Source organism: Triturus cristatus, chromosome 8 (assembly GCF_964204655.1).
Source record: "Triturus cristatus chromosome 8, aTriCri1.1, whole genome shotgun sequence".
Lineage (NCBI taxonomy): Eukaryota > Metazoa > Chordata > Amphibia > Caudata > Salamandridae > Triturus > Triturus cristatus.
Genome location: NC_140591.1, coordinates 1,621,353,694 through 1,621,380,181, shown reverse-complemented (window position 1 = coordinate 1,621,380,181; position 26,488 = coordinate 1,621,353,694). Strand labels below are relative to the sequence as shown.

The 26,488-nt window shown below is 32.0% G+C and overlaps 20 non-coding genes across 20 annotated transcripts; all 20 read left to right on the top strand.

Annotated features, from left to right (window-relative positions):
* The first annotated feature begins 601 nt into the window (after positions 1–601).
* On the top strand, positions 602–674 carry TRNAT-CGU (transfer RNA threonine (anticodon CGU)). Its single transcript has one exon. It is a non-coding gene; the product is annotated as a tRNA-Thr (tRNA).
* A 434-nt stretch (positions 675–1,108) lies between these two features.
* On the top strand, positions 1,109–1,182 carry TRNAT-AGU (transfer RNA threonine (anticodon AGU)). Its single transcript has one exon. It is a non-coding gene; the product is annotated as a tRNA-Thr (tRNA).
* A 1,964-nt stretch (positions 1,183–3,146) lies between these two features.
* On the top strand, positions 3,147–3,220 carry TRNAT-AGU (transfer RNA threonine (anticodon AGU)). The gene has a single exon. It is a non-coding gene; the product is annotated as a tRNA-Thr (tRNA).
* Positions 3,221–3,658: 438 nt separating this feature from the next.
* On the top strand, positions 3,659–3,731 carry TRNAT-CGU (transfer RNA threonine (anticodon CGU)). The gene has a single exon. It is a non-coding gene; the product is annotated as a tRNA-Thr (tRNA).
* A 1,089-nt stretch (positions 3,732–4,820) lies between these two features.
* TRNAT-CGU (transfer RNA threonine (anticodon CGU)) lies at positions 4,821–4,893 on the top strand. Its single transcript has one exon. It is a non-coding gene; the product is annotated as a tRNA-Thr (tRNA).
* Positions 4,894–5,841: 948 nt separating this feature from the next.
* TRNAT-CGU (transfer RNA threonine (anticodon CGU)) lies at positions 5,842–5,914 on the top strand. Its single transcript has one exon. It is a non-coding gene; the product is annotated as a tRNA-Thr (tRNA).
* A 946-nt stretch (positions 5,915–6,860) lies between these two features.
* On the top strand, positions 6,861–6,933 carry TRNAT-CGU (transfer RNA threonine (anticodon CGU)). Its single transcript has one exon. It is a non-coding gene; the product is annotated as a tRNA-Thr (tRNA).
* A 948-nt stretch (positions 6,934–7,881) lies between these two features.
* On the top strand, positions 7,882–7,954 carry TRNAT-CGU (transfer RNA threonine (anticodon CGU)). Its single transcript has one exon. It is a non-coding gene; the product is annotated as a tRNA-Thr (tRNA).
* A 2,110-nt stretch (positions 7,955–10,064) lies between these two features.
* TRNAT-CGU (transfer RNA threonine (anticodon CGU)) lies at positions 10,065–10,137 on the top strand. Its single transcript has one exon. It is a non-coding gene; the product is annotated as a tRNA-Thr (tRNA).
* Positions 10,138–12,103: 1,966 nt separating this feature from the next.
* On the top strand, positions 12,104–12,176 carry TRNAT-CGU (transfer RNA threonine (anticodon CGU)). The gene has a single exon. It is a non-coding gene; the product is annotated as a tRNA-Thr (tRNA).
* Positions 12,177–12,610: 434 nt separating this feature from the next.
* On the top strand, positions 12,611–12,684 carry TRNAT-AGU (transfer RNA threonine (anticodon AGU)). Its single transcript has one exon. It is a non-coding gene; the product is annotated as a tRNA-Thr (tRNA).
* Positions 12,685–14,140: 1,456 nt separating this feature from the next.
* On the top strand, positions 14,141–14,213 carry TRNAT-CGU (transfer RNA threonine (anticodon CGU)). Its single transcript has one exon. It is a non-coding gene; the product is annotated as a tRNA-Thr (tRNA).
* A 948-nt stretch (positions 14,214–15,161) lies between these two features.
* Positions 15,162–15,234, top strand: TRNAT-CGU (transfer RNA threonine (anticodon CGU)). Its single transcript has one exon. It is a non-coding gene; the product is annotated as a tRNA-Thr (tRNA).
* Positions 15,235–18,364: 3,130 nt separating this feature from the next.
* Positions 18,365–18,437, top strand: TRNAT-CGU (transfer RNA threonine (anticodon CGU)). Its single transcript has one exon. It is a non-coding gene; the product is annotated as a tRNA-Thr (tRNA).
* A 1,966-nt stretch (positions 18,438–20,403) lies between these two features.
* Positions 20,404–20,476, top strand: TRNAT-CGU (transfer RNA threonine (anticodon CGU)). Its single transcript has one exon. It is a non-coding gene; the product is annotated as a tRNA-Thr (tRNA).
* Positions 20,477–20,910: 434 nt separating this feature from the next.
* Positions 20,911–20,984, top strand: TRNAT-AGU (transfer RNA threonine (anticodon AGU)). Its single transcript has one exon. It is a non-coding gene; the product is annotated as a tRNA-Thr (tRNA).
* Positions 20,985–22,440: 1,456 nt separating this feature from the next.
* Positions 22,441–22,513, top strand: TRNAT-CGU (transfer RNA threonine (anticodon CGU)). The gene has a single exon. It is a non-coding gene; the product is annotated as a tRNA-Thr (tRNA).
* A 948-nt stretch (positions 22,514–23,461) lies between these two features.
* Positions 23,462–23,534, top strand: TRNAT-CGU (transfer RNA threonine (anticodon CGU)). Its single transcript has one exon. It is a non-coding gene; the product is annotated as a tRNA-Thr (tRNA).
* Positions 23,535–24,988: 1,454 nt separating this feature from the next.
* On the top strand, positions 24,989–25,062 carry TRNAT-AGU (transfer RNA threonine (anticodon AGU)). The gene has a single exon. It is a non-coding gene; the product is annotated as a tRNA-Thr (tRNA).
* A 437-nt stretch (positions 25,063–25,499) lies between these two features.
* On the top strand, positions 25,500–25,572 carry TRNAT-CGU (transfer RNA threonine (anticodon CGU)). The gene has a single exon. It is a non-coding gene; the product is annotated as a tRNA-Thr (tRNA).
* The last annotated feature ends 916 nt before the right edge of the window (positions 25,573–26,488 follow it).

Sequence of the window (26,488 nt, the reverse complement as noted above, 5' to 3'; positions counted from 1 at the left end):
CTGAACTGAGAAATGATTATGAAAGTGAACAACTCAGGTTTCTCTTGAACACCATATGGCAAACTGTTCCTTAAAGCATTTTCAAGAGGGTGCTGTGGCTTAGCTGGTTAAAGCGCCTGTCTAGTAAACAGAAGATCCTGAGTTCAAATCTCAGCAGTGCCTTGCTTTCCTCATTCTTAAATAAAAAATTATTTTCATTAAGTCGTCCTGCGATTCAATTAAATTAGAAAAGTCTGATTTATCTTTCGGTCGAACAGATCATCTTAAACCTAATAATAACTGAAAGTGTTTTCAATAATATAGTAACAATACTGTGATTGCAAAAATCAAAAAGGTATTTCAATGAGCAAGAGGCAGATGAAATATAACCCTAGATTTGAGCAATATTGATGAATATATGTAAAACACTTATTTATGAACTATTCAAAATATGGGATTGAGTTTAAAATGTGTTCTTTTGTAATACAACATAGCTATTCTTGTTTACAGATTAGGAATCCTTGCTTGTTTAACATTAGAATACATATTAAGACACTTTAACACAGGCACAGAATTTGATTACCAATACTAAATTAATGATCCCTTCTGTATCACTAAAATAGGTGCTGTGGCTAAGTGGTTAAAGCGCCTGTCTCGTAAACAGGAAATCCTGAGTTCAAATCTCAGCAGCACCTTATTATTGGTCCTTACATGTAAAAATAATTTTCATCACGCAAATGTTTAATACATTTTAAAAAGAATAGTGTTGTTCTGTGAACATTAGAATGGGTCATCTTAAATTGAAAAACAAAAAAACGTGGTATTGTGAAGATTTTCAAAGTAATGCTTTGAATGAAAAAGGGAAAAAAGAGTGACAAAGAGCAAAATAGAGATAAAAAATCATTCTAGAGTTGAATTCAAGTAATGCATTCTTAAAGAAGGCATAATTAAAACATTTATGAACAGGATAAGCAATATATCAATGAGGTGTTTATGAATAGGATCAGTATCCTCGTCTAAAGTAGTTGAGTAGAGCGTTTTCTGAACTGAGAAATGATTATGAAAGTGAAAAACTCAGGTTTCTCTTGAACACCATATGGCAAACTGTTCCTTAAAGCATTTTCAAGAGGGTGCTGTGGCTTAGCTGGTTAAAGCGCCTGTCTAGTAAACAGGAGATCCTGAGTTCAAATCTCAGCAGTGCCTTGCTTTCCTCATTCTTAAATAAAAAACTATTTTCATTAATTCGTCCTGCGATTCAATTAAATTAGAAAAGTCTGATTTATCTATCGGTTGAACAAATCATCTTAAACCTAATAAAAACTGAAAGTGTTTTCAATATTATAGTAACAATACTGTGATTGCAAAATCAAAAAGGTATTTCAATGAGCAAGAGGCAGATGAAATATAATCCTAGATTTGAGCAATATTGATGAATATATATAAAACACTTATTCATGAACTATTCAAAATATGGGATTGAGTTTAAAATGTGTTCTTTTTTAACACAACATAGCTATTCTTGTTTACAGATTAGGAATCCTTGCTTTTTTAACATTAGAATACATATTAAGACACTTTAACACAGGCACAGAAGTTGATCACCAATACTAAATTAATGATCCCTTCTGTATCACTAAAGTAGATGCTGTGGCTAAGTGGTTAAAGCGCCTGTCTCGTAAACAGGAAATTCTGAGTTCAAATCTCAGCAGCACCTTATTATTGGTCCTTACATGTAAAAATAATTTTCATCACGCAAATGTTTAATACATTTTAAAAAGAAAAGTGTTGTTCTGTGAACATTAGAATGGGTCATCTTAAATTGAAAAACAAAAAAAGTGGTATTGTGAAGATTTTCAAAGTAATGCTTTGAATGAAAAAGGGAAAAAAGAGTGACAAAGAGCAAAATAGAGATAAAAAATCATTCTAGAGTTGAATTCAAGTAATGCATTCTTAAAGAAGGCATAATTAAAACATTTATGAACAGGATAAGCAATATATCAATGAGGTGTTTATGAATAGGATCAGTATCCTCGTCTAAACTATTTGAGTAGTGCGTTTTCTGAACTGAGAAATGATTATGAAAGTGAAAAACTCAGGTTTCTCTTGAACACCATATGGCAAACTGTTCCTTAAAGCATTTTCAAGAGGGTGCTGTGGCTTAGCTGGTTAAAGCGCCTGTCTAGTAAATAGGAGATCCTGAGTTCAAATCTCCACAGTGCCTTGCTTTCCTCATTCTTAAATAAAAAAAATATTTTCATTAAGTCGTCCTGCGATTCAATTAAATTAGAAAAGTCTGATTTATCTTTCGGTTGAACAGATCATCTTAAACCTAATAAAAGCTGAAAGTGTTTTCAATATTATAGTAACAATACTGTGATTGCAAAATTAAAAAGGTATTTCAATGAGCAAGAGGCAGATGAAATATGACACTAGATTTGAGCAATATTGATGAATATATGTAAAACACTTATTTATAAACTATTCAAAATATGGGATTGTGTTTAAAATGTGTTCTTTTTTAATACAACATAGCTATTCTTGTTTACAGATTAGGAATCCTTGCTTGTTTAACATTAGAATACATATTAAGACACTTTAACACAGGCACAGAATTTGATCACCAATACTAAATTAATGATCCCTTCTGTATCACTAAAATAGGTTCTGTGGCTAAGTGGTTAAAGCACCTGTCTCGTAAATAGGAAATCCTGAGTTCAAATCTCAGCAGCACCTTATTATTGGTCCTTACATGTAAAAATAATTTTCATCACGCAAATGTTTAATACATTTTAAAAAGAAAAGTGTTGTTCTGTGAACATTAGAATGGGTCATCTTAAATTGAAAAACTAAAAAACATGGTATTGTGAAGATTTTCAAAGTAATGCTTTGAATGAAAAACGGAACAAAGAGTGACAAAGAGCAAAAGAGAGATAAAAAATCATTCTAGAGTTGAAATCAAGTAATGCATTCTTAAAGAAGGCATAATTAAAACATTTATGAACAGGATAAGCAATATATCAATGAGGTGTTTATCAATAGGATCAGTATCCTCGTCTAAAGTAGTTGAGTAGAGCGTTTTCTGAACTGAGAAATGATTATGAAAGTGAAAAACTCAGGAGTCTCTTGAACACCATATGGCAAACTGTTCCTTAAAGCATTTTCAAGAGGGTGCTGTGGCTTAGCTGGTTAAAGCGCCTGTCTAGTAAACAGGAGATCCTGAGTTCAAATCTCAGCAGTGCCTTGCTTTCCTCATTCTTAAATAAAAAACTATTTTCATTAATTCGTCCTGCGATTCAATTAAATTAGAAAAGTCTGATTTATCTTTCGGTTGAACAGATCATCTTAAACCTAATAAAAACTGAAATTGTTTTCAATATTATAGTAACAATACTGTGATTGCAAAATCAAAAAGGTATTTCAATGAGCAAGAGGCAGATGAAATATAACCCTAGATTTGAGCAATATTGATGAATATATGTAAAACACTTATTTATGAACTATTCAAAATATGGGATTGAGTTTAAAATGTGTTCTTTTTTAATACAACATAGCTATTCTTGTTTACAGATTAGGAATCCCTGCTTGTTTAACATTAGAATACAAATTAAGACACTTTAACACAGGCATAGAATTTGATCACCAATACTAAATTAATGATCCCTTCTATATAACTAAAGTAGGTGCTGTGGCTAAGTGGTTAAAGCGCCTGTCTCGTAAACAGGAAATCCTGAGTTCAAATCTCAGCAGCACCTTATTATTGGTCCTTACATGTAAAAATAATTTTCATCACGCAAATGTTTAATACATTTTTAAAAGAAAAGTGTTGTTCTGTGAACATTAGAATGGGTCATCTTAAATTGAAAAACAAAAAAACGTGGTTTTGTGAAGATTTTCAAAGTAATGTTTTGAATGCAAAAGGGAAAAAAGAGTGACAAAGAGCAAAATAGAGATAAAAAATCATTCTAGAGTTGAATTCAAGTAATGCATTCTTAAAGAAGGCATAATTAAAACATTTATGAACAGGATAAGCAATATATCAATGAGGTGCTTATCAATAGGATCAGTATCCTCGTCTAAACTATTTGAGTAGTGCGTTTTCTGAACTGAGAAATGATTATGAAAGTGAAAAACTCATGTTTCTCTTGAACACCATATGGCAAACTGTTCCTTAAAACTTTTTCAAGAGGGTGCTGTGGCTTAGCTGGTTAACCCCTTCCACGCGGAGCCGATTCCCGCCCAGTGCTGACCGTTTCTTGCGCGGGCGTGGTCATGACAGAACGGTTCCGTCATGAGCACAGCTCAACCGACGCTCATGACGGAACCGTTCCGTCATGAGCACCGAAGGGGTTAAAGCGCCTGTCTAGTAAACAGGAGATCCTGAGTTCAAATCTCAGCAGTGCCTTGCTTTCCTCATTCTTAAATAAAAAATTATTTTCATTAAGTCGTCCTGCGATTCAATTAAATTAGAAAAGTCTGATTTATCTTTCGGTTGAACAGATCATCTTAAACCTAATAATAACTGAAAGTGTTTTCAATATTATAGTAACAATACTGTGATTGCAAAAATCAAAATGGTATTTCAATGAGCAAGAGGCAGATGAAATATAACCCTAGATTTGAGCAATATTGATGAATATATGTAAAACACTTATTTATGAACTATTCAAAATATGGGATTGAGTTTAACATGTGTTTTTTGTAATACAACATAGCTATTCTTGTTTACAGATTAGGAATCCTTGCTTGTTTAACATTAGAATACATATTAAGACACTTTAACACAGGCACAGAATTTGATCACCAATACTAAATTAATGATCCCTTCTGTATCACTAAAATAGGGTGCTGTGGCTAAGTGGTTAAAGCACCTGTCTCGTAAACAGGAAATCCTGAGTTCAAATCTCAGCAGCACCTTATTATTGGTCCTTACATGTAAAAATAATTTTCATCACGCAAATGTTTAATACATTTTAAAAAGAAAAGTGTTGTTCTGTGAAATTTAGAATGGGTCATCTTAAATTGAAAAACAAAAAAACGTGGTATTGTGAAGATTTTCAAAGTAATGCTTTGAATGAAAAAGGGAAAAAAGAGTGACAAAGAGCAAAATAGAGATAAAAAATCATTCTAGAGTTGAATTCAAGTAATGCATTCTTAAAGAAGGCATAATTAAAACATTTATGAACAGGATAAGCAATATATCAATGAGGTGTTTATGAATAGGATCAGTATCCTCGTCTAAACTATTTGAGTAGTGCGTTTTCTGAACTGAGAAATGATTATGAAAGTGAAAAACTCAGGTTTCTCTTGAACACCATATGGCAAACTGTTCCTTAAAGCATTTTCAAGAGGGTGCTGTGGCTTAGCTGGTTAAAGCGCCTGTCTAGTAAATAGGAGATCCTGAGTTCAAATCTCCGCAGTGCCTTGCTTTCCTCATTCTTAAATAAAAAAAATATTTTCATTAAGTCGTCCTGCGATTCAATTAAATTAGAAAAGTCTGATTTATCTTTCGGTTGAACAGATCATCTTAAACCTAATAAAAGCTGAAAGTGTTTTCAATATTATAGTAACAATACTGTGATTGCAAAAATCAAAAAGGTATTTCAATGAGCAAGAGGCAGATGAAATATAACCCTAGATTTGAGCAATATTGATGAATATATGTAAAACACTTATTTATGAACTATTCAAAATATGGGATTGAGTTTAAAAGGTGTTCTTTTGTAATACAACATAGCTATTCTTGTTTACAGATTAGGAATCCTTGCTTGTTTAACATTAGAATACATATTAAGACACTTTAACACAGGCACAGAATTTGATCACCAATACTAAATTAATGATCCCTTCTGTATCACTAAAATAGGTGCTGTGGCTAAGTGGTTAAAGCGCCTGTCTCGTAAACAGGAAATCCTGAGTTCAAATCTCAGCAGCACCTTATTATTGGTCCTTACATGTAAAAATAATTTTCATCACGCAAATGTTTAATACATTTTAAAAAGAAAAGTGTTGTTCTGTGAACATTAGAATGGGTCATCTTAAATTGAAAAACAAAAAAACGTGGTATTGTGAAGATTTTCAAAGTAATGCTTTGAATGAAAAAGGGAAAAAAGAGTGACAAAGAGCAAAATAGAGATAAAAAATCATTCTAGATTTGAATTCAAGTAATGCATTCTTAAAGAAGGCATAATTAAAACATTTATGAACAGGATAAGCAATATATCAATGAGGTGTTTATGAATAGGATCAGTATCCTCGTCTAAACTATTTGAGTAGTGCGTTTTCTGAACTGAGAAATGATTATGAAAGTGAAAAACTCAGGTTTCTCTTGAACACCATATGGCAAACTGTTCCTTAAAGCATTTTCAAGAGGGTGCTGTGGCTTAGCTGGTTAAAGCGCCTATCTAGTAGACAGGAGATCCTGAGTTCAAATCTCAGCAGTGCCTTGCTTTCCTCATTCTTAAATAAAAAATTATTTTCATTAAGTCGTCCTGCGATTCAATTAAATTAGAAAAGTCTGATTTATCTTTCGGTTGAACAGATCATCTTAAACCTAATAAAAACTGAAAGTGTTTTCAATATTATAGTAACAATACTGTGATTGCAAAATCAAAAAGGTATTTCAATGAGCAAGAGGCAGATTAAATATGACCCTAGATTTGAGCAATATTGATGAATATATGTAAAACACTTATTTATAAACTATTCAAAATATGGGATTGAGTTTAAAATGTGTTCTTTTTTAATACAACATAGCTATTCTTGTTTACAGATTAGGAATCCTTGCTTGTTTAACATTAGAATACATATTAAGACACTTTAACACAGGCACAGAAGTTGATCACCAATACTAAATTAATGATCCCTTCTGTATCACTAAAATAGGTGCTGTGGCTAAGTGGTTAAAGCGCCTGTCTCGTAAACAGGAAATCCTGAGTTCAAATCTCAGCAGCACCTTATTATTGGTCCTTACATGTAAAAATAATTTTCATCACGCAAATGTTTAATACATTTTAAAAAGAATAGTGTTGTTCTGTGAACATTAGAATGGGTCATCTTAAATTGAAAAACAAAAAAACGTGGTATTGTGAAGATTTTCAAAGTAATGCTTTGAAAGAAAAAGGGAAAAAAGAGTGACAAAGAGCAAAATAGAGATAAAAAATCATTCTAGAGTTGAATTCAAGTAATGCATTCTTAAAGAAGGCATAATTAAAACATTTATGAACAGGATAAGCAATATATCAATGAGGTGTTTATGAATAGGATCAGTATACTCGTCTAAAGTAGTTGAGTAGAGCGTTTTCTGAACTGAGAAATGATTATGAAAGTGAAAAACTCAGGTTTCTCTTGAACACCATATGGCAAACTGTTCCTTAAAGCATTTTCAAGAGGGTGCTGTGGCTTAGCTGGTTAAAGCGCCTGTCTAGTAAACAGAAGATCCTGAGTTCAAATCTCAGCATTGCCTTGCTTTCCTCATTCTTAAATAAAAAACTATTTTCATTAATTCGTCCTGCGATTCAATTAAATTAGAAAAGTCTGATTTATCTTTCGGTTGAACAGATCATCTTAAACCTAATAATAACTGAAAGTGTTTTCAATATTATAGTAACAATACTGTGATTGCAAAAATCAAAATGGTATTTCAATGAGCAAGAGGCAGATGAAATATAACCCTAGATTTGAGCAATATTGAAGAATATATGTAAAACACTTATTTATGAACTATTCAAAATATGGGATTGAGTTTAACATGTGTTCTTTTGTAATACAACATAGCTATTCTTGTTTACAGATTAGGAATCCTTGCTTGTTTAACATTAGAATACATATTAAGACACTTTAACACAGGCACAGAATTTGATCACCAATACTAAATTAATGATCCCTTCTGTATCACTAAAATAGGGTGCTGTGGCTAAGTGGTTAAAGCACCTGTCTCGTAAACAGGAAATCCTGAGTTCAAATCTCAGCAGCACCTTATTATTGGTCCTTACATGTAAAAATAATTTCCATCACGCAAATGTTTAATACATTTTAAAAAGAAAAGTGTTGTTCTGTGAAATTTAGAATGGGTCATCTTAAATTGAAAAACAAAAAAACGTGGTATTGTGAAGATTTTCAAAGTAATGCTTTGAATGAAAAAGGGAAAAAAGAGTGACAAAGAGCAAAATAGAGATAAAAAATCATTCTAGAGTTGAATTCAAGTAATGCATTCTTAAAGAAGGCATAATTAAAACATTTATGAACAGGATAAGCAATATATCAATGAGGTGTTTATGAATAGGATCAGTATCCTCGTTTAAAGTAGTTGAGTAGAGCGTTTTCTGAACTGAGAAATGATTATGAAAGTGAAAAACTCAGGTTTCTCTTGAACACCATATGGCAAACTGTTCCTTAAAGCATTTTCAAGAGTGTGCTGTGGCTTAGCTGGTTAAAGCGCCTGTCTAGTAAATAGGAGATCCTGAGTTCAAATCTCAGCAGTGCCTTGCTTTCCTCATTCTTAAATAAAAAAAATATTTTCATTAAGTCGTCCTGCGATTCAATTAAATTAGAAAAGTCTGATTTATCTTTCGGTTGAACAGATCATCTCAAACCTAATAAAAGCTGAAAGTGTTTTCAATATTATAGTAACAATACTGTGATTGCAAAATTAAAAAGGTATTTCAATGAGCAAGAGGCAGATGAAATATGACACTAGATTTGAGCAATATTGATGAATATATGTAAAACACTTATTTATAAACTATTCAAAATATGGGATTGAGTTTAAAATGTGTTCTTTTTTAATACAACATAGCTATTCTTGTTTACAGATTAGGAATCCTTACTTGTTTAACATAAGAATACATATTAAGACACTTTAACACAGGCACAGAATTTGATCACCAATACTAAATTAATGATCCCTTCTGTATCACTAAAATAGGTTCTGTGGCTAAGTGGTTAAAGCACCTGTCTCGTAAATAGGAAATCCTGAGTTCAAATCTCAGCAGCACCTTATTATTGGTCCTTACATGTAAAAATAATTTTCATCACGCAAATGTTTAATACATTTTAAAAAGAAAAGTGCTGTTCTGTGAACATTAGAATGGGTCATCTTAAATTGAAAAACAAAAAAACGTGGTTTTGTGAAGATTTTCAAAGTAATGTTTTGAATGCAAAAGGGAAAAAAGAGTGACAAAGAGCAAAATAGAGATAAAAAATCATTCTAGAGTTGAATTCAAGTAATGCATTCTTAAAGAAGGCATAATTAAAACATTTATGAACAGGATAAGCAATATATCAATGAGGTGCTTATCAATAGGATCAGTATCCTCGTCTAAACTATTTGAGTAGTGCGTTTTCTGAACTGAGAAATGATTATGAAAGTGAAAAACTCATGTTTCTCTTGAACACCATATGGCAAACTGTTCCTTAAAACTTTTTCAAGAGGGTGCTGTGGCTTAGCTGGTTAACCCCTTCCACGCGGCGCCGATTCCCGCCCAGTGCTGACCGTTTCTTGCGCGGGCGTGGTCATGACGGAATGGTTCCGTCATGAGCACAGCTCAACCGACGCTCATGACGGAACCGTTCCGTCATGAGCACCGAAGGGGTTAAAGCGCCTGTCTAGTAAACAGGAGATCCTGAGTTCAAATCTCAGCAGTGCCTTGCTTTCCTCATTCTTAAATAAAAAATTATTTTCATTAAGTCGTCCTGCGATTCAATTAAATTAGAAAAGTCTGATTTATCTTTCGGTTGAACAGATCATCTTAAACCTAATAAAAACTGAAAGTGTTTTCAATATTATAGTAACAATACTGTGATTGCAAAAATCAAAAAGGTATTTCAATGAGCAAGAGGCAGATGAAATATAACCCTAGATTTGAGCAATATTGATGAATATATGTAAAACACTTATTTATGAACTATTCAAAATATGGGATTGAGTTTAAAATGTGTTCTTTTGTAATACAACATAGCTATTCTTGTTTACAGATTAGGAATCCTTGCTTGTTTAACATTAGAATACATATTAAGACACTTTAACACAGGCACAGAATTTGATCACCAATACTAAATTAATGATCCCTTCTGTATCACTAAAATAGGGTGCTGTGGCTAAGTGGTTAAAGCACCTGTCTCGTAAACAGGAAATCCTGAGTTCAAATCTCAGCAGCACCTTATTATTGGTCCTTACATGTAAAAATAATTTTCAGCACGCAAATGTTTAATACATTTTAAAAAGAAAAGTGTTGTTCTGTGAACATTAGAATGGGTCATCTTAAATTGAAAAACAAAAAAACGTGGTATTGTGAAGATTTTCAAAGTAATGCTTTGAATGAAAAAGGGAAAAAAGAGTGACAAAGAGCAAAATAGAGATGAAAAATCATTCTAGAGTTGAAATCAAGTAATGCATTCTTAAAGAAGGCATAATTAAAACATTTATGAACAGGATAAGCAATATATCAATGAGGTGTTTATGAATAGGATCAGTATCCTCGTCTAAACTATTTGAGTAGTGCGTTTTCTGAACTGAGAAATGATTATGAAAGTGAACAACTCAGGTTTCTCTTGAACACCATATGGCAAACTGTTCCTTAAAGCATTTTCAAGAGGGTGCTGTGGCTTAGCTGGTTAAAGCGCCTGTCTAGTAAACAGAAGATCCTGAGTTCAAATCTCAGCAGTGCCTTGCTTTCCTCATTCTTAAAAAAAAAATTATTTTCATTAAGTCGTCCTGCGATTCAATTAAATTAGAAAAGTCTGATTTATCTTTCGGTCGAACAGATCATCTTAAACCTAATAATAACTGAAAGTGTTTTCAATAATATAGTAACAATACTGTGATTGCAAAAATCAAAAAGGTATTTCAATGAGCAAGAGGCAGATGAAATATAACCCTAGATTTGAGCAATATTGATGAATATATGTAAAACACTTATTTATGAACTATTCAAAATATGGGATTGAGTTTAAAATGTGTTCTTTTGTAATACAACATAGCTATTCTTGTTTACAGATTAGGAATCCTTGCTTGTTTAACATTAGAATACATATTAAGACACTTTAACACAGGCACAGAATTTGATTACCAATACTAAATTAATGATCCCTTCTGTATCACTAAAATAGGTGCTGTGGCTAAGTGGTTAAATCGCCTGTCTCGTAAACAGGAAATCCTGAGTTTAAATCTCAACAGCACCTTATTATTGGTCCTTACATGTAAAAATAATTTTCATCACGCAAATGTTTAATACATTTTAAAAAGAAAAGTGTTGTTCTGTGAACATTAGAATGTGTCATCTTAAATTGTAAAACTAACAAACGTGGTATTGTGAAGATTTTCAAAGTAATGCTTTGAATGAAAAAGGGAAAAAAGAGTGACAAAGAGCAAAATAGAGATAAAAAATCATTCTAGAGTTGAAATCAAGTAATGCATTCTTAAAGAAGGCATAATTAAAACATTTATGAACAGGATAAGCAATATATCAATGAGGTGTTTATCAATAGGATCAGTATCCTCGTCTAAAATAGTTGAGTAGAGCGTTTTCTGAACTGAGAAATGATTATGAAAGTGAAAAACTCAGGATTCTCTTGAACACCATATGGCAAACTGTTCCTTAAAGCATTTTCAAGAGGGTGCTGTGGCTTAGCTGGTTAAAGTGCTTGTCTAGTAAACAGGAGATCCTGAGTTCAAATCTCAGCAGTGCCTTGCTTTCCTCATTCTTAAATAAAAAACTATTTTCATTAATTCGTCCTGCGATTCAATTAAATTAGAAAAGTCTGATTTATCTTTCGGTTGAACAGATCATCTTAAACCTAATAAAAACTGAAAGTGTTTTCAATATTATAGTAACAATACTGGGATTGCAAAATCAAAAAGGTATTTCAATGAGCAAGAGGCAGATGAAATATAACCCTAGATTTGAGCAATATTGATGAATATATGTAAAACACTTATTTATGAACTATTCAAAATATGGGATTGAGTTTAAAATGTGTTCTTTTGTAATACAACATAGCTATTCTTGTTTACAGATTAGGAATCCTTGCTTGTTTAACATTAGAATACATATTAAGACACTTTAACACAGGCACAGAATTTGATCACCAATACTAAATTAATGATCCCTTCTGTATCACTAAAATAGGTGCTGTGGCTAAGTGGTTAAAGCGCCTGTCTCGTAAACAGGAAATCCTGAGTTCAAATCTCAGCAGCACCTTATTATTGGTCCTTACATGTAAAAATAATTTTCATCACGCAAATGTTTAATACATTTTAAAAAGAATAGTGTTGTTCTGTGAACATTAGAATGGGTCATCTTAAATTGAAAAACAAAAAAACGTGGTATTGTGAAGATTTTCAAAGTAATGCTTTGAATGAAAAAGGGAAAAAAGAGTGACAAAGAGCAAAATAGAGATAAAAAATCATTCTAGAGTTGAATTCAAGTAATGCATTCTTAAAGAAGGCATAATTAAAACATTTATGAACAGGATAAGCAATATATCAATGAGGTGTTTATGAATAGGATCAGTATCCTCGTTTAAAGTAGTTGAGTAGAGCGTTTTCTGAACTGAGAAATGATTATGAAAGTGAAAAACTCAGGTTTCTCTTGAACACCATATGGCAAACTGTTCCTTAAAGCATTTTCAAGAGGGTGCTGTGGCTTAGCTGGTTAAAGCGCCTGTCTAGTAAACAGGAGATCCTGAGTTCAAATCTCAGCAGTGCCTTGCTTTCCTCATTCTTAAATAAAAAACTATTTTCATTAATTCGTCCTGCGATTCAATTAAATTAGAAAAGTCTGATTTATCTATCGGTTGAACAAATCATCTTAAACCTAATAAAAACTGAAAGTGTTTTCAATATTATAGTAACAATACTGTGATTGCAAAATCAAAAAGGTATTTCAATGAGCAAGAGGCAGATGAAATATAATCCTAGATTTGAGCAATATTGATGAATATATATAAAACACTTATTCATGAACTATTCAAAATATGGGATTGAGTTTAAAATGTGTTCTTTTTTAACACAACATAGCTATTCTTGTTTACAGATTAGGAATCCTTGCTTTTTTAACATTAGAATACATATTAAGACACTTTAACACAGGCACAGAAGTTGATCACCAATACTAAATTAATGATCCCTTCTGTATCACTAAAGTAGATGCTGTGGCTAAGTGGTTAAAGCGCCTGTCTCGTAAACAGGAAATTCTGAGTTCAAATCTCAGCAGCACCTTATTATTGGTCCTTACATGTAAAAATAATTTTCATCACGCAAATGTTTAATACATTTTAAAAAGAAAAGTGTTGTTCTGTGAACATTAGAATGGGTCATCTTAAATTGAAAAACAAAAAAAGTGGTATTGTGAAGATTTTCAAAGTAATGCTTTGAATGAAAAAGGGAAAAAAGAGTGACAAAGAGCAAAATAGAGATAAAAAATCATTCTAGAGTTGAATTCAAGTAATGCATTCTTAAAGAAGGCATAATTAAAACATTTATGAACAGGATAAGCAATATATCAATGAGGTGTTTATGAATAGGATCAGTATCCTCGTCTAAACTATTTGAGTAGTGCGTTTTCTGAACTGAGAAATGATTATGAAAGTGAAAAACTCAGGTTTCTCTTGAACACCATATGGCAAACTGTTCCTTAAAGCATTTTCAAGAGGGTGCTGTGGCTTAGCTGGTTAAAGCGCCTATCTAGTAGACAGGAGATCCTGAGTTCAAATCTCAGCAGTGCCTTGCTTTCCTCATTCTTAAATAAAAAATTATTTTCATTAAGTCGTCCTGCGATTCAATTAAATTAGAAAAGTCTGATTTATCTTTCGGTTGAACAGATCATCTTAAACCTAATAAAAACTGAAAGTGTTTTCAATATTATAGTAACAATACTGTGATTGGAAAATCAAAAAGGTATTTCAATGAGCAAGAGGCAGATGAAATATGACCCTAGATTTGAGCAATATTGATGAATATATGTAAAACACTTATTTATAAACTATTCAAAATATGGGATTGAGTTTAAAATGTGTTCTTTTTTAATACAACATAGCTATTCTTGTTTACAGATTAGGAATCCTTGCTTGTTTAACATTAGAATACATATTAAGACACTTTAACACAGGCACAGAAGTTGATCACCAATACTAAATTAATGATCCCTTCTGTATCACTAAAATAGGTGCTGTGGCTAAGTGGTTAAAGCGCCTGTCTCGTAAACAGGAAATCCTGAGTTCAAATCTCAGCAGCACCTTATTATTGGTCCTTACATGTAAAAATAATTTTCATCACACAAATGTTTAATACATTTTAAAAAGAATAGTGTTGTTCTGTGAACATTAGAATGGGTCATCTTAAATTGAAAAACAAAAAAACGTGGTATTGTGAAGATTTTCAAAGTAATGCTTTGAATGAAAAAGGGAAAAAAGAGTGACAAAGAGCAAAATAGAGATAAAAAATCATTCTAGAGTTGAATTCAAGTAATGCATTCTTAAAGAAGGCATAATTAAAACATTTATGAACAGGATAAGCAATATATCAATGAGGTGTTTATGAATAGGATCAGTATACTCGTCTAAAGTAGTTGAGTAGAGCGTTTTCTGAACTGAGAAATGATTATGAAAGTGAAAAACTCAGGTTTCTCTTGAACACCATATGGCAAACTGTTCCTTAAAGCATTTTCAAGAGGGTGCTGTGGCTTAGCTGGTTAAAGCGCCTGTCTAGTAAACAGAAGATCCTGAGTTCAAATCTCAGCATTGCCTTGCTTTCCTCATTCTTAAATAAAAAACTATTTTCATTAATTCGTCCTGCGATTCAATTAAATTAGAAAAGTCTGATTTATCTTTCGGTTGAACAGATCATCTTAAACCTAATAATAACTGAAAGTGTTTTCAATATTATAGTAACAATACTGTGATTGCAAAAATCAAAATGGTATTTCAATGAGCAAGAGGCAGATGAAATATAACCCTAGATTTGAGCAATATTGATGAATATATGTAAAACACTTATTTATGAACTATTCAAAATATGGGATTGAGTTTAACATGTGTTTTTTTGTAATACAACATAGCTATTCTTGTTTACAGATTAGGAATCCTTGCTTGTTTAACATTAGAATACATATTAAGACACTTTAACACAGGCACAGAATTTGATCACCAATACTAAATTAATGATCCCTTCTGTATCACTAAAATAGGGTGCTGTGGCTAAGTGGTTAAAGCACCTGTCTCGTAAACAGGAAATCCTGAGTTCAAATCTCAGCAGCACCTTATTATTGGTCCTTACATGTAAAAATAATTTTCATCACGCAAATGTTTAATACATTTTAAAAAGAAAAGTGTTGTTCTGTGAAATTTAGAATGGGTCATCTTAAATTGAAAAACAAAAAAACGTGGTATTGTGAAGATTTTCAAAGTAATGCTTTGAATGAAAAAGGGAAAAAAGAGTGACAAAGAGCAAAATAGAGATAAAAAATCATTCTAGAGTTGAATTCAAGTAATGCATTCTTAAAGAAGGCATAATTAAAACATTTATGAACAGGATAAGCAATATATCAATGAGGTGTTTATGAATAGGATCAGTATCCTCGTCTAAACTATTTGAGTAGTGCGTTTTCTGAACTGAGAAATGATTATGAAAGTGAAAAACTCAGGTTTCTCTTGAACACCATATGGCAAACTGTTCCTTAAAGCATTTTCAAGAGGGTGCTGTGGCTTAGCTGGTTAAAGCGCCTGTCTAGTAAATAGGAGATCCTGAGTTCAAATCTCCGCAGTGCCTTGCTTTCCTCATTCTTAAATAAAAAAAATATTTTCATTAAGTCGTCCTGCGATTCAATTAAATTAGAAAAGTCTGATTTATCTTTCGGTTGAACAGATCATCTTAAACCTAATAAAAGCTGAAAGTGTTTTCAATATTATAGTAACAATACTGTGATTGCAAAATTAAAAAGGTATTTCAATGAGCAAGAGGCAGATGAAATATGACACTAGATTTGAGCAATATTGATGAATATATGTAAAACACTTATTTATAAACTATTCAAAATATGGGATTGTGTTTAAAATGTGTTCTTTTTTAATACAACATAGCTATTCTTGTTTACAGATTAGGAATCCTTGCTTGTTTAACATTAGAATACATATTAAGACACTTTAACACAGGCACAGAATTTGATCACCAATACTAAATTAATGATCCCTTCTGTATCACTAAAATAGGTTCTGTGGCTAAGTGGTTAAAGCACCTGTCTCGTAAATAGGAAATCCTGAGTTCAAATCTCAGCAGCACCTTATTATTGGTCCTTACATGTAAAAATAATTTTCATCACGCAAATGTTTAATACATTTTAAAAAGAAAAGTGTTGTTCTGTGAACATTAGAATGGGTCATCTTAAATTGAAAAACTAAAAAACATGGTATTGTGAAGATTTTCAAAGTAATGCTTTGAATGAAAAACGGAACAAAGAGTGAAAAAGAGCAAAAGAGAGATAAAAAATCATTCTAGAGTTGAAATCAAGTAATGCATTCTTAAAGAAGGCATAATTAAAACATTTATGAACAGGATAAGCAATATATCAATGAGGTGTTTATCAATAGGATCAGTATCCTCGTCTAAAGTAGTTGAGTAGAGCGTTTTCTGAACTGAGAAATGATTATGAAAGTGAAAAACTCAGGTTTCTCTTGAACACCATATGGCAAACTGTTCCTTAAAGCATTTTCAAGAGTGTGCTGTGGCTTAGCTGGTTAAAGCGCCTGTCTAGTAAATAGGAGATCCTGAGTTCAAATCTCAGCAGTGCCTTGCTTTCCTCATTCTTAAATAAAAAAAATATTTTCATTAAGTCGTCCTGCGATTCAATTAAATTAGAAAAGTCTGATTTATCTTTCGGTTGAACAGATCATCTTAAACCTAATAAAAGCTGAAAGTGTTTTCAATATTATAGTAACAATACTGTGATTGCAAAATTAAAAAGGTATTTCAATGAGCAAGAGGCAGATGAAATATGACACTAGATTTGAGCAATATTGATGAATATATGTAAAACACTTATTTATAAACTATTCAAAATATGGGATTGAGTTTAAAATGTGTTCTTTTTTAATACAACATAGCTATTCTTGTTTACAGATTAGGAATCCTTACTTGTTTAACATAAGAATACATATTAAGACACTTTAACACAGGCACAGAATTTGATCACCAATACTAAATTAATGATCCCTTCTGTATCACTAAAATAGGTTCTGTGGCTAAGTGGTTAAAGCACCTGTCTCGTAAATAGGAAATCCTGAGTTCAAATCTCAGCAGCACCTTATTATTGGTCCTTACATGTAAAAATAATTTTCATCACGCAAATGTTTAATACATTTTAAAAAGAAAAGTGCTGTTCTGTGAACATTAGAATGGGTCATCTTAAATTGAAAAACAAAAAAACGTGGTTTTGTGAAGATTTTCAAAGTAATGTTTTGAATGCAAAAGGGAAAAAAGAGTGACAAAGAGCAAAATAGAGATAAAAAATCATTCTAGAGTTGAATTCAAGTAATGCATTCTTAAAGAAGGCATAATTAAAACATTTATGAACAGGATAAGCAATATATCAATGAGGTGCTTATCAATAGGATCAGTATCCTCGTCTAAACTATTTGAGTAGTGCGTTTTCTGAACTGAGAAATGATTATGAAAGTGAAAAACTCATGTTTCTCTTGAACACCATATGGCAAACTGTTCCTTAAAACTTTTTCAAGAGGGTGCTGTGGCTTAGCAGGTTAACCCCTTCCACGCGGCGCCGATTCCCGCCCAGTGCTGACCGTTTCTTGCGCGGGCGTGGTCATGACGGAATGGTTCCGTCATGAGCACAGCTCAACCGACGCTCATGACGGAACCGTTCCGTCATGAGCACCGAAGGGGTTAAAGCGCCTGTCTAGTAAACAGGAGATCCTGAGTTCAAATCTCAGCAGTGCCTTGCTTTCCTCATTCTTAAATAAAAAATTATTTTCATTAAGTCGTCCTGCGATTCAATTAAATTAGAAAAGTCTGATTTATCTTTCGGTTGAACAGATCATCTTAAACCTAATAAAAACTGAAAGTGTTTTCAATATTATAGTAACAATACTGTGATTGCAAAAATCAAAAAGGTATTTCAATGAGCAAGAGGCAGATGAAATATAACCCTAGATTTGAGCAATATTGATGAATATATGTAAAACACTTATTTATGAACTATTCAAAATATGGGATTGAGTTTAAAATGTGTTCTTTTGTAATACAACATAGCTATTCTTGTTTACAGATTAGGAATCCTTGCTTGTTTAACATTAGAATACATATTAAGACACTTTAACACAGGCACAGAATTTGATCACCAATACTAAATTAATGATCCCTTCTGTATCACTAAAATAGGGTGCTGTGGCTAAGTGGTTAAAGCACCTGTCTCGTAAACAGGAAATCCTGAGTTCAAATCTCAGCAGCACCTTATTATTGGTCCTTACATGTAAAAATAATTTTCAGCACGCAAATGTTTAATACATTTTAAAAAGAAAAGTGTTGTTCTGTGAACATTAGAATGGGTCATCTTAAATTGAAAAACAAAAAAACGTGGTATTGTGAAGATTTTCAAAGTAATGCTTTGAATGAAAAAGGGAAAAAAGAGTGACAAAGAGCAAAATAGAGATGAAAAATCATTCTAGAGTTGAAATCAAGTAATGCATTCTTAAAGAAGGCATAATTAAAACATTTATGAACAGGATAAGCAATATATCAATGAGGTGTTTATGAATAGGATCAGTATCCTCGTCTAAACTATTTGATTAGTGCGTTTTCTGAACTGAGAAATGATTATGAAAGTGAACAACTCAGGTTTCTCTTGAACACCATATGGCAAACTGTTCCTTAAAGCATTTTCAAGAGGGTGCTGTGGCTTAGCTGGTTAAAGCGCCTGTCTAGTAAACAGAAGATCCTGAGTTCAAATCTCAGCAGTGCCTTGCTTTCCTCATTCTTAAATAAAAAATTATTTTCATTAAGTCGTCCTGCGATTCAATTAAATTAGAAAAGTCTGATTTATCTTTCGGTCGAACAGATCATCTTAAACCTAATAATAACTGAAAGTGTTTTCAATAATATAGTAACAATACTGTGATTGCAAAAATCAAAAAGGTATTTCAATGAGCAAGAGGCAGATGAAATATAACCCTAGATTTGAGCAATATTGATGAATATATGTAAAACACTTATTTATGAACTATTCAAAATATGGGATTGAGTTTAAAATGTGTTCTTTTGTAATACAACATAGCTATTCTTGTTTACAGATTAGGAATCCTTGCTTTTTTAACATTAGAATACATATTAAGACACTTTAACACAGGCACAGAATTTGATTACCAATACTAAATTAATGATCCCTTCTGTATCACTAAAATAGGTGCTGTGGCTAAGTGGTTAAATCGCCTGTCTCGTAAACAGGAAATCCTGAGTTTAAATCTCAACAGCACCTTATTATTGGTCCTTACATGTAAAAATAATTTTCATCACGCAAATGTTTAATACATTTTAAAAAGAAAAGTGTTGTTCTGTGAACATTAGAATGTGTCATCTTAAATTGTAAAACTAACAAACGTGGTATTGTGAAGATTTTCAAAGTAATGCTTTGAATGAAAAAGGGAAAAAAGAGTGACAAAGAGCAAAATAGAGATAAAAAATCATTCTAGAGTTGAAATCAAGTAATGCATTCTTAAAGAAGGCATAATTAAAACATTTATGAACAGGATAAGCAATATATCAATGAGGTGTTTATCAATAGGATCAGTATCCTCGTCTAAAATAGTTGAGTAGAGCGTTTTCTGAACTGAGAAATGATTATGAAAGTGAAAAACTCAGGATTCTCTTGAACACCATATGGCAAACTGTTCCTTAAAGCATTTTCAAGAGGGTGCTGTGGCTTAGCTGGTTAAAGTGCTTGTCTAGTAAACAGGAGATCCTGAGTTCAAATCTCAGCAGTGCCTTGCTTTCCTCATTCTTAAATAAAAAACTATTTTCATTAATTCGTCCTGCGATTCAATTAAATTAGAAAAGTCTGATTTATCTTTCGGTTGAACAGATCATCTTAAACCTAATAAAAACTGAAAGTGTTTTCAATATTATAGTAACAATACTGGGATTGCAAAATCAAAAAGGTATTTCAATGAGCAAGAGGCAGATGAAATATAACCCTAGATTTGAGCAATATTGATGAATATATGTAAAACACTTATTTATGAACTATTCAAAATATGGGATTGAGTTTAAAATGTGTTCTTTTGTAATACAACATAGCTATTCTTGTTTACAGATTAGGAATCCTTGCTTGTTTAACATTAGAATACATATTAAGACACTTTAACACAGGCACAGAATTTGATCACCAATACTAAATTAATGATCCCTTCTGTATCACTAAAATAGGTGCTGTGGCTAAGTGGTTAAAGCGCCTGTCTCGTAAACAGGAAATCCTGAGTTCAAATCTCAGCAGCACCTTATTATTGGTCCTTACATGTAAAAATAATTTTCATCACGCAAATGTTTAATACATTTTAAAAAGAATAGTGTTGTTCTGTGAACATTAGAATGGGTCATCTTAAATTGAAAAACAAAAAAACGTGGTATTGTGAAGATTTTCAAAGTAATGCTTTGAATGAAAAAGGGAAAAAAGAGTGACAAAGAGCAAAATAGAGATAAAAAATCATTCTAGAGTTGAATTCAAGTAATGCATTCTTAAAGAAGGCATAATTAAAACATTTATGAACAGGATAAGCAATATATCAATGAGGTGTTTATGAATAGGATCAGTATCCTCGTTTAAAGTAGTTGAGTAGAGCGTTTTCTGAACTGAGAAATGATTATGAAAGTGAAAAACTCAGGTTTCTCTTGAACACCATATGGCAAACTGTTCCTTAAAGCATTTTCAAGAGGGTGCTGTGGCTTAGCTGGTTAAAGCGCCTGTCTAGTAAACAGGAGATCCTGAGTTCAAATCTCAGCAGTGCCTTGCTTTCCTCTTTCTTAAATAAAACACTATTTTCATTAATTCGTCCTGCGATTCAATTAAATTAGAAAAGTCTGATTTATCTATCGGTTGAACAAATCATCTTAAACCTAATAAAAACTGAAAGTGTTTTCAATATTATAGTAACAATACTGTGATTGCAAAATCAAAAAGGTATTTCAATGAGCAAGAGGCAGATGAAATATAATCCTAGATTTGAGCAATATTGATGAATATATATAAAACACTTATTCATGAACTATTCAAAATATGGGATTGAGTTTAAAATGTGTTCTTTTTTAACACAACATAGCTATTCTTGTTTACAGATTAGGAATCCTTGCTTTTTTAACATTAGAATACATATTAAGACACTTTAACACAGGCACAGAAGTTGATCACCAATACTAAATTAATGATCCCTTCTGTATCACTAAAGTAGATGCTGTGGCTAAGTGGTTAAAGCGCCTGTCTCGTAAACAGGAAATTCTGAGTTCAAATCTCAGCAGCACCTTATTATTGGTCCTTACATGTAAAAATAATTTTCATCACGCAAATGTTTAATACATTTTAAAAAGAAAAGTGTTGTTCTGTGAACATTAGAATGGGTCATCTTAAATTGAAAAACAAAAAAAGTGGTATTGTGAAGATTTTCAAAGTAATGCTTTGAATGAAAAAGGGAAAAAAGAGTGACAAAGAGCAAAATAGAGATAAAAAATCATTCTAGAGTTGAATTCAAGTAATGCATTCTTAAAGAAGGCATAATTAAAACATTTATGAACAGGATAAGCAATATATCAATGAGGTGTTTATGAATAGGATCAGTATCCTCGTCTAAACTATTTGAGTAGTGCGTTTTCTGAACTGAGAAATGATTATGAAAGTGAAAAACTCAGGTTTCTCTTGAACACCATATGGCAAACTGTTCCTTAAAGCATTTTCAAGAGGGTGCTGTGGCTTAGCTGGTTAAAGCGCCTATCTAGTAGACAGGAGATCCTGAGTTCAAATCTCAGCAGTGCCTTGCTTTCCTCATTCTTAAATAAAAAATTATTTTCATTAAGTCGTCCTGCGATTCAATTAAATTAGAAAAGTCTGATTTATCTTTCGGTTGAACAGATCATCTTAAACCTAATAAAAACTGAAAGTGTTTTCAATATTATAGTAACAATACTGTGATTGGAAAATCAAAAAGGTATTTCAATGAGCAAGAGGCAGATGAAATATGACCCTAGATTTGAGCAATATTGATGAATATATGTAAAACACTTATTTATAAACTATTCAAAATATGGGATTGAGTTTAAAATGTGTTCTTTTTTAATACAACATAGCTATTCTTGTTTACAGATTAGGAATCCTTGCTTGTTTAACATTAGAATACATATTAAGACACTTTAACACAGGCACAGAAGTTGATCACCAATACTAAATTAATGATCCCTTCTGTATCACTAAAATAGGTGCTGTGGCTAAGTGGTTAAAGCGCCTGTCTCGTAAACAGGAAATCCTGAGTTCAAATCTCAGCAGCACCTTATTATTGGTCCTTACATGTAAAAATAATTTTCATCACGCAAATGTTTAATACATTTTAAAAAGAATAGTGTTGTTCTGTGAACATTAGAATGGGTTATCTTAAATTGAAAAACAAAAAAACGTGGTATTGTGAAGATTTTCAAAGTAATGCTTTGAATGAAAAAGGGAAAAAAGAGTGACAAAGAGCAAAATAGAGATAAAAAATCATTCTAGAGTTGAATTCAAGTAATGCATTCTTAAAGAAGGCATAATTAAAACATTTATGAACAGGATAAGCAATATATCAATGAGGTGTTTATGAATAGGATCAGTATACTCGTCTAAAGTAGTTGAGTAGAGCGTTTTCTGAACTGAGAAATGATTATGAAAGTGAAAAACTCAGGTTTCTCTTGAACACCATATGGCAAACTGTTCCTTAAAGCATTTTCAAGAGGGTGCTGTGGCTTAGCTGGTTAAAGCGCCTGTCTAGTAAACAGAAGATCCTGAGTTCAAATCTCAGCATTGCCTTGCTTTCCTCATTCTTAAATAAAAAACTATTTTCATTAATTCGTCCTGCGATTCAATTAAATTAGAAAAGTCTGATTTATCTTTCGGTTGAACAGATCATCTTAAACCTAATAATAACTGAAAGTGTTTTCAATATTATAGTAACAATACTGTGATTGCAAAAATCAAAATGGTATTTCAATGAGCAAGAGGCAGATGAAATATAACCCTAGATTTGAGCAATATTGATGAATATATGTAAAACACTTATTTATGAACTATTCAAAATATGGGATTGAGTTTAACATGTGTTTTTTTGTAATACAACATAGCTATTCTTGTTTACAGATTAGGAATCCTTGCTTGTTTAACATTAGAATACATATTAAGACACTTTAACACAGGCACAGAATTTGATCACCAATACTAAATTAATGATCCCTTCTGTATCACTAAAATAGGGTGCTGTGGCTAAGTGGTTAAAGCACCTGTCTCGTAAACAGGAAATCCTGAGTTCAAATCTCAGCAGCACCTTATTATTGGTCCTTACATGTAAAAATAATTTTCATCACGCAAATGTTTAATACATTTTAAAAAGAAAAGTGTTGTTCTGTGAAATTTAGAATGGGTCATCTTAAATTGAAAAACAAAAAAACGTGGTATTGTGAAGATTTTCAAAGTAATGCTTTGAATGAAAAAGGGAAAAAAGAGTGACAAAGAGCAAAATAGAGATAAAAAATCATTCTAGAGTTGAATTCAAGTAATGCATTCTTAAAGAAGGCATAATTAAAACATTTATGAACAGGATAAGCAATATATCAATGAGGTGTTTATGAATAGGATCAGTATCCTCGTCTAAACTATTTGAGTAGTGCGTTTTCTGAACTGAGAAATGATTATGAAAGTGAAAAACTCAGGTTTCTCTTGAACACCATATGGCAAACTGTTCCTTAAAGCATTTTCAAGAGGGTGCTGTGGCTTAGCTGGTTAAAGCGCCTGTCTAGTAAATAGGAGATCCTGAGTTCAAATCTCCGCAGTGCCTTGCTTTCCTCATTCTTAAATAAAAAAAATATTTTCATTAAGTCGTCCTGCGATTCAATTAAATTAGAAAAGTCTGATTTATCTTTCGGTTGAACAGATCATCTTAAACCTAATAAAAGCTGAAAGTGTTTTCAATATTATAGTAACAATACTGTGATTGCAAAATTAAAAAGGTATTTCAATGAGCAAGAGGCAGATGAAATATGACACTAGATTTGAGCAATATTGATGAATATATGTAAAACACTTATTTATAAACTATTCAAAATATGGGATTGTGTTTAAAATGTGTTCTTTTTTAATACAACATAGCTATTCTTGTTTACAGATTAGGAATCCTTGCTTGTTTAACATTAGAATACATATTAAGACACTTTAACACAGGCACAGAATTTGATCACCAATACTAAATTAATGATCCCTTCTGTATCACTAAAATAGGTTCTGTGGCTAAGTGGTTAAAGCACCTGTCTCGTAAATAGGAAATCCTGAGTTCAAATCTCAGCAGCACCTTATTATTGGTCCTTACATGTAAAAATAATTTTCATCACGCAAATGTTTAATACATTTTAAAAAGAAAAGTGTTGTTCTGTGAACATTAGAATGGGTCATCTTAAATTGAAAAACTAAAAAACATGGTATTGTGAAGATTTTCAAAGTAATGCTTTGAATGAAAAACGGAACAAAGAGTGAAAAAGAGCAAAAGAGAGATAAAAAATCATTCTAGAGTTGAAATCAAGTAATGCATTCTTAAAGAAGGCATAATTAAAACATTTATGAACAGGATAAGCAATATATCAATGAGGTGTTTATCAATAGGATCAGTATCCTCGTCTAAAGTAGTTGAGTAGAGCGTTTTCTGAACTGAGAAATGATTATGAAAGTGAAAAACTCAGGAGTCTCTTGAACACCATATGGCAAACTGTTCCTTAAAGCATTTTCAAGAGGGTGCTGTGGCTTAGCTGGTTAAAGCGCCTGTCTAGTAAACAGGAGATCCTGAGTTCAAATCTCAGCAGTGCCTTGCTTTCCTCATTCTTAAATAAAAACTATTTTCATTAATTTGTCCTGCGATTCAATTAAATTAGAAAAGTCTGATTTATCTTTCGGTTGAACAGATCATCTTAAACCTAATAAAAACTGAAATTGTTTTCAATATTATAGTAACAATACTGTGATTGCAAAATCAAAAAGGTATTTCAATGAGCAAGAGGCAGATGAAATATAACCCTAGATTTGAGCAATATTGATGAATATATGTAAAACACTTATTTATGAACTATTCAAAATATGGGATTGAGTTTAAAATGTGTTCTTTTTTAATACAACATAGCTATTCTTGTTTACAGATTAGGAATCCTTGCTTGTTTAACATTAGAATACAAATTAAGACACTTTAACACAGGCATAGAATTTGATCACCAATACTAAATTAATGATCCCTTCTATATATCTAAAGTAGGTGCTGTGGCTAAGTGGTTAAAGCGCCTGTCTCGTAAACAGGAAATCCTGAGTTCAAATCTCAGCAGCACCTTATTATTGGTCCTTACATGTAAAAATAATTTTCATCATGCAAATGTTTAATACATTTTAAAAAGAAAAGTGTTGTTCTGTGAACATTAGAATGGGTCATCTTAAATTGAAAAACAAAAAAACGTGGTTTTGTGAAGATTTTCAAAGTAATGTTTTGAATGCAAAAGGGAAAAAAGAGTGACAAAGAGCAAAATAGAGATAAAAAATCATTCTAGAGTTGAATTCAAGTAATGCATTCTTAAAGAAGGCATAATTAAAACATTTATGAACAGGATAAGCAATATATCAATGAGGTGCTTATCAATAGGATCAGTATCCTCGTCTAAACTATTTGAGTAGTGCGTTTTCTGAACTGAGAAATGATTATGAAAGTGAAAAACTCATGTTTCTCTTGAACACCATATGGCAAACTGTTCCTTAAAACTTTTTCAAGAGGGTGCTGTGGCTTAGCTGGTTAACCCCTTCCACGCGGCGCCGATTCCCGCCCAGTGCTGACCGTTTCTTGCGTGGGCGTGGTCATGACGGAATGGTTCCGTCATGAGCACAGCTCAACCGACGCTCATGACGGAACCGTTCCGTCATGAGCACCGAAGGGGTTAAAGCGCCTGTCTAGTAAACAGGAGATCCTGAGTTCAAATCTCAGCAGTGCCTTGCTTTCCTCATTCTTAAATAAAAAATTATTTTCATTAAGTCGTCCTGCGATTCAATTAAATTAGAAAAGTCTGATTTATCTTTCGGTTGAACAGATCATCTTAAACCTAATAAAAACTGAAAGTGTTTTCAATATTATAGTAACAATACTGTGATTGCAAAAATCAAAAAGGTATTTCAATGAGCAAGAGGCAGATGAAATATAACCCTAGATTTGAGCAATATTGATGAATATATGTAAAACACTTATTTATGAACTATTCAAA